Below are 13658 nucleotides of genomic sequence, written 5' to 3' on the forward strand. Positions count from 1 at the left end.
TTGTTAGAGCCACTTGAATTTACACATAAAACAAATTTAATTTTTGTGAAACAAAATTGAGTTTTACCAGAAGGAATTTCTTTCATTATGTTCCTAATTTTAAGAGAACCCTCACAGGCTTTTTATACCAGTTATATTAATTATAACAAGCCAGTGAGGTAAAATCAGCAAGTTAATTATCACAAAGCCAGTGCATAAAATCAATCTTCTATGACAAATACTATTTACAGAGGACTTCCCTGGTGGTCCAGTGGTTAAGAATTCGCCTTCCAATGCAGGGTATGTGGGTCCAATCCCGGTCGGGGAACTAAGATCCCACTTTCCGCAAGGATCTGCTCACACCAGGAAAGACCCAGCAAAGTCAAACAAATACTCTTTAGAAATCGAGTGAACTGTGTTCTACAACAAATATTCAAATGCATGTAACTGTCTATATCAAGTATTTATAACATCAAGGACACTAATCAAATGAAGTGTTTGCTCTTACAGGAAAAGAAAACTCATACCTTTTAAAAAAGCAGAAATTCAGAACATATACTGATATAACTTAAAATCTCGGGCTTCGCTGGTGGCATTGTGGATTCAAGTTTGCCTGCCAATGCAGGGGACACATGTTGGATCCCAACTACTGAACTCGCGGGCTGCAGCTACTGAAGACCTTGGGCCTAGAGCCTGTGCTCTGGAACAAGAAAAGCCACCACAGTGAGAAGCCCGACCACCACATCTAGAGAGTAGCCCCCACTGGCTGCAACTTAGAAGTGCCTGTGCAGCAATGAAGACCCAGTGTGGCCAAAAATAAATAAATAAAAATACAGTCATAATAATAATGAAAGAATACTCTAAAGAATTTGCATCAGGCCAAAAGAAAGTGATATCAGATGGAAAGTCTGAGATGTAAGACATTATAAAGAGCAAAAAAAGTGGTAAATATATGGACAAATGTAAATAAACATATAATGATAACATTATGAAGGTAATGTGAAGCCAGGGGGCAGAGTCCACATCAGCTCACCCTACCTTATGACACCAAATATAAGTTTGGGGGTCTCCAAGACCGCCCTTCGCTTTGATAACTTGCTAGAAGGACTTGCAAAACTCACTGAGAGCTGTTACATACTGACGGTTGTAGCTTATTACTGCTAAAGGATGCAGACTAGAATCAACCAAGGAAAGAAATACCAAGGGCAGAATCCAGGGAGGTACCAAACACAGAGCTCCAGTTTGTCCTCTCCCCATGGGGTCAGACAGCATGACTTTCCAGCTTTGAATTATAATGATATTCGTGGAGGACTGCCAATGAGGGGAGCTTACCCAAGGCTTGGTGTTGAAAGCTTTTTTGGGGGGTTCCATCACATAAGCATGGTTATTGCCCTTGTGGCTGATCTCAGTCTTCAGATCCTCAAGAGATCACACTGATATCACATGACCCAAAGTCCCTACGTCAAATCACATTGTTATCATATGGCTGGCCAAAGGCCAAACAAAACAGAACACTCCTATCAGACGCGATATTCCAAGGGCAAGAGATGACTTCCCAGCAGCCCAGGGTTAAGGTCAGACTTTCCTTTGGGCAAGTTAAATTATTTTCAATACAAATGTCTAACAGGTTTAAAATTTTCACCAGTGTGGCAGGCCCCTGAAACTTTGTAGGGCTTAGGTCTCACCTTCTGGCGTGTATGTGTCTTACCAGGGCATCTTAGAATACCTGTGATTTCTTTCTTACTGGGTGTAGATAGCATGATGTCATCAACAGTGCCCTGATGGGATGTTCTGCAGAACATCCAGACAATGAAGGGTTCTTTGGACCTGTACTGTCCAACATGGTAGCCACTAGCTACGTGGAGCTTTGCTGCTGCTGCTAAGTCGCTTCAGTCATGTCCGACTCTGTGCGACCCCATAGACGGCAGCCCACTAGGCTCCTCTGTCCCTGGGATTCTCCAGGCAAGAATCTGGAGTGGGTTGCCATTTCCTTCTCCAATGCATGAAAGTGAAAAGTGAAAGTGAAGTTGCTCAGTCGTGCCCGACTCTTAGCGACCCCATGGACTGCAGCCTACCAGGCTCCTCCGTCCATGGGATTTTCCAGGCAAGAGTACTGGAGTGGGGTGCCATTGCCTTCTCCGACGTGGAGCTTTACAGCACTTGAAATGTGAGTCGTTGAATTAAGGTGTGATGTGCTGTAAGTGTAAATTATACACCAGATCCCAAAACTCGGAATGAAAAAATAATGTAAAATAGCTCATTAACATTATATATTGATTCCATGTTGAAAAGATAATATTTTAGATATATAGGGCTAAGTAAATACAGGTATTCTTAATTTTACTTGTTACTTTTTTATTTTTATTATTATTTTTAGTGTGGTAACTGTGAAAATTAATAATAAAAGGAAACCTCAACTAAAATTGGAGTTAGGAAGGCCTGCAGAGCGAGCTCTCCCACCCTGCCCCTCACAATTAACTACCCCAACAAGAAGACATCAATTCTTAACTGGGAGATGGAGAGAAGTACTCCCAAACAGGAAGTGTAACTACCTAACTACCCCAGCAGGAGGAAGGAAGACTTTCTTCTCACCCAGCAACAACCCCAGCCAATGGAAAACACAGCTGAACAACAAGCTCAGCCAATGAGAAGCTGTCATCCTCTGAATTTTTGTTTGCTCCAGTGAACTTTTTCACTGCAGATTTGGTGTCTGCTGAGGGCCAGGTTCCTGGTTCATAGATGGCTGTTTTCTCCTCTGTGTCCTCACAAGGCAGAAGGCACAAGAGAGCTCTCTAGGATTTTCTTTACTTAATTTTTTAAAAAATATTTTATTATTTAAGTAATTTATTTGTTTGGCTGCATCAAGTCTTGTGGCACTCGGGATATTTGTTGCTGTGTACAGTGTCTTTAGCTACAGCATAAAAACTCTTAGTTCTTTAGTTGCGGCATGCAAATTCTCAGTTGCAGCATGAGGGATCTAGTTCCCTGACTAGTGATTGAACCCAGGCCCCCTGCTTTGTGGAGGAGTCTTAGCCACTGGACCACCAGGGAAGTCCCTGGGATCTCCTTTATCTGGGCACTGATCCAAGTCATAGGGGCTCTCAGATGACCTAATCACATTTTAAAAGTATCTTTTCCATGATGGCTTATCTCAGCATGTTGAATATAGTCCCCTGTGCTATACAGTAGGACCTCACTGTTTATAATAGTGCTTGTATTGCTGTTATACTAGTGAATAATCTAACTCCCACATTTCAACCACAGAAAGTGAAGCTTGCGGCAGAGGGCTCCTGGCAGGACTGCGTAAAGGGCCCCTTCCTAGGGGAGGAGTGAGGGGTGGGGGAGTCAGGTAGGAAAGAAGGCAGAGCCAGTGGGGGACAGTGTTCCTGAGTGGGCTGCCTGTGATCAGGAGGACCTACTGGGTCTGTGGGGCTGCACCCTGAGAAGTGTATGAATTGCACCCACGGCTCCCAGTCCTCATAGGTCAGGGGTTCACTTCACAGGGCATGGAGTCTCCTGCACTTCAGGGCATTGAGTCTCCTGCACTTCAGGGCTGTGGGGACAGACCCCAGGGCATGGTCAATATGGGAGCCCAGAGCAGGGGGTTGCACAGTTGGGCCAGGATGTGAGGTGCTGTCAATTACCCCTGCATGAAGCTATCCAGAACCCATGTGGAACTGACATGGGAGCCAGTGGAGATGAGAAAGGTCCAGAATGGCCCAAGTCAGGGATCAGAGGAAACTGGGCAAACACCATATGCACCACTCCACTTCCCATACCCGACTAGCCAGTTCAGAGTGACCAAGAATGCAGCCAGGGGAATGGGTCTCACAGATGCGCCGATTCCAGGGATCTGTAGGGCCTGGAGATTTGACTGCTTGTTTCTTTAACAAGCTAATTTAAGGTGATCATTTCAGTTCTCATCTTTGAGCACCTACCAGACCTACTTTAAAAAAATTTAATTCCCAGAGGAGCTCTTATTTTACAAATGAAAAAAATCTCAGGGACTTCTCTGGTGGTTCAGTGGTTAAGAATCCATCTTGCAATGCCAGGGACAGGGGTTTGATCCCTGATCTGCAAAAATTACACGTGCTGCTGGGCAGCTAAGCTCAAGAGCCACAACTACTGAAGCCTGTGAGCCCTAGTGCCTTTGCTCTGCAACAATAGAAGCCACTGCAGTGAGAAGACTGCAGACCTCAAGCAGAGAAAGCCTGAGCACAGAATGAAGACCCAGTGAAGCCAAAATAATAATAGTAATAATAAAGCAAATTTTTAAAAAAGACAAAGTCTTAGGTAGGCTCTAATTTAACCAGTCTGAATGATTCTAAGGACTAGAATGTAGACTGGACATTTAATTCCAAATTGTTTGTCTCCCTCCCACCAAAGGGCTTCCCTTGTCGCTCAGCAGGTAAAGAATCTGCCTGCAATGCAGGAGAACCCAGTTCAATTCCTGGGTCAGGAAGATCCCCTGGTGAAGGGATAGGCTACCCACTCCATTATTCTTGGGCTTCCCTGGAGGTTCAGCTGGAAAGAAGCTGCCTGCAATGTGGGTAGATCTGGGTTCGATCCCTGGATTGGGACGATCCCTTGGAGAAGGGAATGATTACTTACTCCAGTATTCTGGCCTGGAGAATTCATGGATATCCATGGGGTCGCAAAGAGTCGGACATGACCGAGCAACTTTCGCTTTCGCTTTCTCCCACCAAAAGATACTAGTGAGCCCAAACCTTTAATTGTCCCCCTTTTGTCCCCCTCCTTTAATTTCCTGTGTACCATCAAACTTATTCATTTAAAATGAATTTGAGTGGCGTCTCTCTCAAATACTGCTGCTATGAGGATCCATCCTCAGAGGCTCAGGATCTAGATGGAAGGATGGAGATGAGACTGCAACATGTGCTGAGTGTGTACTGAATGCCAGATATTGTCCAAGGGACTTTTTATTCCAATAAAGTAATGTTGCATTTAATTCTCACAGCAGCTTGAGATTATTATTGAGGTGTTATTATTTCCCTCATTTTGCAAATGAGTGAATGAGTCTTCAGAGAGGGTAAATGAATTGCCTAAAATCTTTCAGCTCTAAATGCAGAACGAAGGAGTGGAACACAGTTTCGCTGCCTCTAATGCCTCCTTTCTTCTTACCATGCTGTGTAAAGTTTTCATTTGTCAAATCTGATGATTCACTTGACTTGAAAACAATAACCAAAATTTGCATGGGTGTCTTGTTAAGAATGGGAAGTGACTGAATGGCTTTTCAGTTCCCCATTCTCTTTGCCCTGACTTGAGAGAGTCAGAAAGTAAGCATAAACCCTGGGTCTGTAGCAGATATGCAAGCCACCCTCGGACAGCTTTCATTTCCAAGTCAGGCACAGCCACAAGTGGAGGATGAAACCTGCCCGATCTGGGATTCCTCAGACCAAGGTGCTCAAGGGTGGGCTTTGCATCCAAAGGCTCTTCAAGCCTGCACCTGCTTTTGGGCACAGATGTTTGTAAGAATTTTTTCTTTCTTTTTGGCCACACTGCATGGCATGTGGGATCTTAGTTCCCTAACCAGGGATAGAACCTGAGCCCCCTGCAGTAGAAGTGTGAAGTCCTAACTACCAGGCAGCCAGGGGAAGTCCCTATAAGAATATTTTTTATAACGGGTTGAATGTGCAGAAAAGCTGAGACTTGCCCTCGTTGTGTCAGACAAGTCAACCACACAGCCCAGCAGAGAAAACAGCAGCCTGGTCTTGTGCAAACCTGCTGTGTGCAGGCTTTTGGATCCCAGCTGGCTAACTGTGCCACCCGGGAGCTGGGAGGTTCAAGGACCAGCGCTGTCCTGCTCCTGATGCAAGGGGAGAAGAGGGGTGGTGAGGCCAGGTCCTTGAAAAAGGAAGGCCCTGTTTGGGAAATGATGCTGGGAAAGATTGAAGGCAGGAGGAGAAGGGGGTGACAGAGGACAAGATGGTTGGATGGTATCACCGACTCAATGAACATGAGTTTGAGCAAGCTCCGGGAGATGGGGAAGGACAGGGAAGCCTGGCATGCTTCAGTCCATGGGGTCACAAAGAGTAGGACACGACTGAGCAACTGAACAACAACAAGGGGCTACTGGCAGCTACCGGGCAAGGTGAGTCCATCTCTTAACTATTGGTTTCATAGTGACAGCCATCAGATTATGAAGGAAGACTGACTCCACCAGTTCCTAAATGTTTCCTGAGGGTCTCTTTTGTCTGTTACGTCATACCAGAAAGAACGTAAGTCTGGGAGGTGATCTGGACATCTACCCCAGCCCTATATTTGTCCTCGAGTCAATTATTTACCTTTGATGAGTGGCATCTGTAAAATGGAAATATCACCGACCTCATGGGTGGTTGTGCATTTAAAGGAATATATTAGAAGTGCCCGGGCTTCCCGGGTGGCACAGAGTAAAGAATCCCCTGCCAATCCAGGTGACACAAGAGATGCAGGTTTGATCCCTGGGTTGGGAAGATCCCCTGGAGGAGGAAATGGTGACTCACATCAGTATTCTTGTCTGGGAAATCCCATGGATAGAGGAACCTGCCGGGCTACAGTCCATGGGGTTGCAAAGACTGAGTGACTGAGCAGACATTAGAAGTACTTAGAGCAGAGTTGGACCCATTGCAGTCACTCAACTGGTAGTAGCTGCTGCTTCTGTTACTATTGCAATGATTCAATTGCTTTTGTTCTCTGATTATGTTGAAGGTCCTCTAGGCCTGAGGGCATGACAGGGAGCTCATCCTGACATTCACGGGGATTCAGGGCAACTCGGGGCAGAGACTGTGGCCCCAAGAAGGAACCAGCAATACAGGGGGCCCTGTTTTGGAGGAAGGTCAGAGAGGTCTGGGGGCTTAACTCTACTAACCATTGGCTGCCTGCTTGACCACCATCCCTGACCACCTATAGCTCCGGCTCCAGGAATGTCACCCTGTTCTCTGAAGGTGCCAGCAGCTCGTCCATCACACAAATCCAGAGGGAGTCAGCTGCCTGCTCCATGTGCTGCCCAGGGCTGTGATCACCCAGAGAAGAGTCTGCAGGGGTGGGGAAAGAGGGGCATGGCTGCTCTTGGGAGCGCAGAGGCCCTGAGAGGAGCCTGTGGCCATGGGGCGTGGGGCGGGAAGCTGGGACCCTCAGAGCTGCAGGACTTGAGGAAGCCGAGGAGGAAATTCTGGGCAGGTTTCAGAAGACTGTCCTGAGAAGGGAGCACAAACCCACACCTCCCAACACCACGTGATATAAATACACAAAGTCTGCTGGGGACTGGGGCTTCCCTGGTGGCTCAGACGGTAATCTGCCTACAGTATGGGACACACAAATTCAATCTCTGGGTCAGGAAGCTCCCCTGGAGAAGGGAATGGCTACCCACTCCAGTATCCTTGCCTGGAGAATCCCATGTAATCTGCCTGGCATATTACAGTCCAGGGGGTCGCAAAGAGGCAGACACAATTTAGCGACCAAACAACAACAACATACAAACATCCAATGTGACATGCAGGAATGTGTCTCCATGTGAAAAAATTCTGAGGTTGTAGTCAATTCCCACGTAACACAGAGATTCTTAACTGGACACTGAACCTGGTGATGGTCTTGGTGGGGGCCATGGGGTGTCCCAGGATCCCTGGAATTATATAGGATTGGTTTGTACATTTATCTAAGAGTGTTTATTATTTCATCACATCTTAACATGAGCCCGTGACCCAAAGTGTTATGAATTCCTGCATAAAACATCTATAAGTTCATATTAAAAATTCCAAATAATTCTGCTTTGTTCCTTTAAAAGCAGCCACCACTTTGGGGGCCCTGAGTTTTAGAGCACTTGTGTGTGTGTGTGCCCGCATTAGTGGCTCAGTCCCACTCTTTGCAATGGCACCCCACTCCAGTACTCTTGCCTGGGAAATCCCATGGACGGAGGAGCCTCGTAGGCTACAGTCCATGGGGTCGCTAAGAGTCAGACACGACTGAGCGACTTCACTTTCACTTTTCACTTTCATGCATTGGAGAAGGAAATGGCAACCCACTCCAGTGTTCTTGCCTGGAGAATCCCAGGGACGGCAGAGCCTGGTGGGCTTCTCTCTATGGGGTCGCACAGAGTCAGACACGACTGACGCGACTCAGCAGCAGCAGCCCACTCTTTGCAATCTTCTACTTCAGTATCAGATCAATCCTCTAGGTGGCAGCAAAACCCTCAAATGGACTTTGTGGTCTGTAGCTCTGCCATGTCTGACCAGTTCCATCTCAAAGGGCTACAGCCTGCCAGGCCCCTGTCCATGGAATTTCCCAGGCAAGAATACTGGAGCAAGTTGTCATTTCCTTCTCCTGATTTTTGAATTATATCACTTTTTTTTCACACCAAGGATTGAACCCAAATCCTGAGCTTGTTTCAGCTCTTTCAGTGGTTCATCTTACCAAAAGCTAAATATACTGAGTTGCCTACTATTGTGATTGTTGGACCCAAGTTCTGACTGCTGGATTAAAAAATATTTTTTTATCTGGCTGTGCCGGCTCTTAGTTGCAGCATGGGGCATCTAGTTCCCTGACCAGTAAAGTAAATCTAGTTCCCTGAGCCCCTGCATTGGGAGTGCGGAGTCTTAGCCACTGGACCACCAGAGAAGTCCCCCGACTACTGGATTGATTAGGTGACTTGATAGTACAGATGTGGAAATCCAAAGTACAGATTTTCCTCCAGTTAACGAGAAGCACCCTTACTATGCCTTTGACATTTGTATTCTCAGTCCCTGGAGCAGAGCTAGTTGAACAAATGAGTGAGGGTATGTTAGGCATTGCCTGGCTAGGAGACTCCCTTGTACCAGCCAAGGTCTTTGCTGGTAAGCAACAGAGGTCACCTCTGGCTGTCTTAAGTAGAAAAGGAATTTACTGGGACAATATGTGAATAGATCACATAGTCACAAGAAAGCAGTCAAAATCCAGACTGTTGCCTCACTTTGCATCACATGATTCATACTTCTGGCGGATGCTCCTTTGAAAGACCCGCTGCCAAAGGGGGAAGACAGAAAGGATGCTCTGACACAGCTTCACAGGGAAGCAGGGCCTGTGTCCCCTCATAACACGCCCAGCACCCCAGCCTTGCCCAGCAGAATGTCTCAGGGCCTTTGCCAGCTTCTGCCCCATCTCAAGTGTTTTTACTACCACTCATTTCTTCTTGACTTCTTGGAATAGCAGTGAAGACTGCAGACGCTCTCGACTTGACTTTTCCTGGGAATGCTTTGAATGTTTCACCATGGAGTGAACATTTAATGAGGGGCTCACGTAGCTAGATTCTCTATTTGGCTTAGGAATTTCCCTGTATTCCCAGTTTACTAGGAGTTTTTGAATACTGAAACTGGTCCTGTATTTTGTCAAAGAATTTCTCGGCACAAAATCCTTCTCTCAGGTGTCTCTACAGCGAAAGACACTTACAGATCTTTCAGTGTTGAATCAACCTCCTTGCCTTGGGGAGATTAACTCATGCTACCATCCATCCATTCTGCAAGTCCTGCATGCTATGCTAAGTCACTTCAGTCGTGTCCGACTCTGTGCGACCCCATAGACGGCAGCCCACCAGGCTCCCCCGTCCCTGGGATTCTCTAGGCAAGAACACTGGAGTGGGTTGCCATTTCCTTCTCCAATGCATGAAAGTGAAAAGTGAAAGTGAAGTCGCTCAGTCGTGTCCGACTCTTAGCGACCCCATGGATTGCAGCCTAACAGGCTCCTCCGTCCATGGGATTTTCCAGGCAAGAGTACTGGAGTGGGGTGCCAAGTCCTGCATATCTGCCGTGAAAAGCAGTGTCCTCAGCACTGGGTGTGGACAAAAACGACAACAAAGTGCCTGCCTGCAGGGAGCATGCACTGCAGCTGGAAGGAGGCAGACAATTTTTTGAAAAACACAAAATGTAAAGTATGCCTGAGAGTGATGAGTGTCCCACGACCTGCAAATCCCTCTTTATCCTCATGTTCTCTGGGTGGCTCCACATCTCCACCTCTGCCTGGTTGGAAATGCTGCCTGGCCTGAGAACCTCTGAGGATACCTGACTGAATCTATTCTTCTCCAGAGAGCCATCCTGTGCCTCCCCTGCACTCTTATCCAACCTTTCAACTGTTTACCTTCACCACTCACCTCTCTCCTCTTCCTGATGTCTCTCTACTTTGTTATTCACTGGAGATGTCATACACAGCGGCGCATGTGCAAGGTGTGCAGGTGGTTTGAACATCCAAGTGCATGACCTTGGTCTCTGGTTCACTCCACTCCTCCCCCTGGCTGTGCAATTGATATAAGGATACTCAGTGGTCCTGCCTCCACCCCATCCATCCTCACATCTTGACCTGGGCATCTGAGACCATCATATTTCCTTACCAAAAACTCCTCTCTACCTTGGTTTTTCAATTACTCCAATAAGATAAATAAATCACTGACCCCTCCTCAAAACATCCAGTCTGTCTGACTCACTGCGTAATCCCAATCATCCAGCTTTATTCTTCCTACTTCTTTTTTCTGAGTATCATTTGCTTTATTTCTCTTTGACTATGTTTAAAAAAACCTGAAAAAGCTACCGTGTTAACTGATTTCAAGTAAAAAAGTATCCAGAAGGAAAGATAGTACTTGAGCTCTTATATTTATCAAATGAAGAAAAGTGCAGAGAAGAAATTGAATGTAAATATGCCTAGTCACTGTATAAGTCACATTTAAATTTGATTTTTTTTAAAGAAAATTACCCTAACCCTTGGACTGCAAGGAGGTCCAACCAGTCCATCCTAAAGGAGATCTGTCCTGGGTGTTCATTGTAAGGACTGATGCTAAAGCTGAAGCTCCAATACTTTGGCCACCTCATGCAAAGAGTTGACTCATTGGAAAAGACCCTGATGCTGGGAGGGATTGGGGGCAGGAGGAGAAGGGGACGACAGAGGCTGAGATGGCTGGATGGCATCACTGACTCGATGGACATGAGTTTGAGTAAACTCCGGGAGTTGGTGATGGACAGGGAGGCCTGGCGTGCTGTGATTCATGGGATCTCAAAGAGTCGGACACAACTGAGCAACTGAACTGAACACTAAATTTATGAGTATTAACAAAGTTTTAAATCTGAACAATTTTATAAATATGGGCGGTAATTAATATTTGCTATGTAAAGTGTTGACTTTTAACTATTTATTTGAAAGTAAAACATCAGGGCAGAAGGCATAATGAAATGGCAAAAGAAAAGGACATCTTTTAAACATATTTTCCTTAATAATACTGTTGTCGTTATTCAGTCGCTAAGTTGTGCACTAGTCTTTGTGACCCCATGAACTGAAGCACGCCAGGCTTCCCTGTCCTTTCCTATCTCCCGGGGTTTGCTCAAACTTATGTCCACTGAGTCAGTGATGCCATCCAACCATCTCATCCTCTGTCACCCCTGTCTCCTCCTGCCCTCAATCTTTCCCAGTGTCAGGGTCTTTTCCACTGAGTCAGCTCTTCGCATGAGGTGGCCAAAGGATTGCAGTTTCAGCTTCAACGCCAGTCCTTCCAGTGAATATTCATAATTGATTTCCTTTAGGATTGACTGGTTTGATCTCCTTGCAGCCCAAGGAACTCTCAAGCATCCTCTCAGCACCACAGTTGGAAAGCACTGTACATGTGCAATATGAAGCACATTTTGGGAAAAAGAGAAAGGAGAGGAAGAACTTCCTCCTATGTCTCATCTTGCTCAGTTTAGATTTGGCATCACATATACACACACACAGACACACACACACCCCTGTCTCTTCTCATAAACAACTTCCTCTCTTCCTTTCTCAGGGCTTCTCAGCTTCCACACTTTTGGCGCTTGGGTCAGATCATTCTTGGTGGTGGGCCCATCCTGTGCCAACATTATATGTTGCAGCTTCAGGGGCCTCTACCCACTAGATGGCGGTGGCACCCCCCAGTATGAAACCACGATGTGTCCAGCCATCTCCAAGTTCTCCTGGGTGGGGAGGTGGGGGTGGGGGACATACGTCCCCTGAGAACCTCTAGTTCCGGCTCATTTCCCTACTGATGCTGAGACTCCACCTGCCCCATCGCATACATACAACTTCTTAGGCATCATATGTGTGAGATCTCTTTTTCTTTCTTGTGTAGCCCACAGCTCCATCTTAACTGGATTCTTTTCATAAATACTTAAACATCTTCAAACAACCCTCCCTCAACAACACTTCCAGGGAACCCCTAAGGCAGCACCTGTCCTTCTGTTCCCTCCACATGTTGAGGGGTTGGTATTTTCCGGGCTTCATTTCTTTCTCCTCTTTCCCTCTTCCCTCCCTCAAGTATGATTCAGGGACCTGCCATTCTGCTCCTGAAGCTTCCACTAAGGTCTTAGATGACTCCCCAGTGGACAAATGCAGTGTACATGAGGCTCACTGGAGCAGAACCAGATGAGGCAGTGTGAGTGTGGTGTTGACCCTGTTGAGTTTTGGCTTTTCAGAGGCATTCTCGAGGAGACGTTGGGTGGACACTGATAGTTGAGGGCTGGAGTGAGAGAGGTGGCCTGGGCCACCAGTGCCCCTGGGGATGGACCGGTGTGTGTGTACATATATATGTACCTGATGCCACAGGTGAGATGAGGTCCCTTGGAGAAGAGTGGGTGCGTGGGACTTAGAGCAGATGTTCTCAAACTTAAGAATCAATTGAAGGGCTTGCAAAAGGCAGATTGCTGGGCCCCACCCCCAGAGTTTTTAATGCAGCAAACGCTACGGAGCCGCGGCGAGGGGGCGTTTGAGTTTCCAACCAGGTCCTCCCGAGCTGGTCGGCTACCACGCTTGGCGGTTCAGGTACCAGCTGGGCGGTTCCGGTACCGCGCTGAACGGTCCTAGTACCGAGCTCTGCGGTTCGGCTATCGAGCTTTGAGGTCCAGGTACCGCGCTGGTCGGCCGGGTACTGAGCTCTGTGGTTCAGGCACCGCGCTTTGCGGTCCGAGTGCCGAGCTTTGCGGATCAGGTACCACGCTTAGCGGTCTAGGCACCGAGCTTTGCGGTCTGGGCATCGCGTGGGCGGGAGACGGCGCAGGGCTGCGGGACTACATCTCCCAGGCTGCCCCGCGCCGCTCGCGCGCGCCCCCTGCAGACGGCTCGGGGCGCCGCTCGGCGGCGGGGGCCCCTCGGGAAGTCAGTGAGGGAGCGCGGGAGCCGCGGCGGCGGCTGGCTGCGGAGCGGAGCTGGCGGGTGAGTGGGGTCGGCGCTGAACACTCTCGCCTCGCGTCTGAGCCGCGGGGTCATCTCGGGCTGCGGATCCCGGTCTAGGTCCGGAAAGGGGGTCCGGGGTGCGGGGTCCGGGGTGTGGGGTCCGGCGCGGGTTGCGGGGCTGCCCCTCGCTGAGGCGGCGTCCGGCCCGTCCAACCCGGGCGGCCGGACCCGTGTCGCAGGTGGCGCGGCACGAGACTGGCCTCCCCTCCGGGCCGGGAGTGTCCGGGAGCGCTGGACGGAGGCGGGCGCCGCGGACACGGGGCCCCAGAGGCACCCCCGGAGCGGCCCCGCGGGAGCTGTCCCGGGTGCTGCGAGGCGGGGCGGGCCGTGGGGTCCGGGCTCCTGCGAACCGTGGGCCCCGCTGCGCTAGCCCGGCCGGCGCGGCGCACCTGGACCCAGGCGCCGTTGGGATGCCGGGTGGCCTGGGATGCGCAGCCTGTCAGGAGCGCAGGGGGACGCCTCCTCCTCGCGCATCCGGGGAACGC

General features: G+C 48.5%; 1 protein-coding gene across 2 annotated transcripts in view; it reads left to right on the forward strand.

Annotated features, from left to right (window-relative positions):
* Positions 1–13073: 13073 nt before the first annotated feature.
* The window catches only part of SPECC1 (sperm antigen with calponin homology and coiled-coil domains 1), a 212290-nt gene continuing 211705 nt past the window's right edge, over positions 13074–13658 (forward strand). Inside the window, exon 1 of one of the 2 annotated variants that reach the window (XM_055576420.1) lies at positions 13074–13152. The gene's annotated coding sequence lies outside the window, so the exon portion shown is untranslated. The remainder of the gene's footprint in view (positions 13153–13658) is intronic. The other variant, XM_055576422.1, reaches the window with a different exon arrangement.

The sequence above is a fragment of the Bubalus kerabau genome, chromosome 4, assembly GCF_029407905.1.
Source record: "Bubalus kerabau isolate K-KA32 ecotype Philippines breed swamp buffalo chromosome 4, PCC_UOA_SB_1v2, whole genome shotgun sequence".
Taxonomy (NCBI): Eukaryota; Metazoa; Chordata; class Mammalia; order Artiodactyla; family Bovidae; genus Bubalus; species Bubalus kerabau.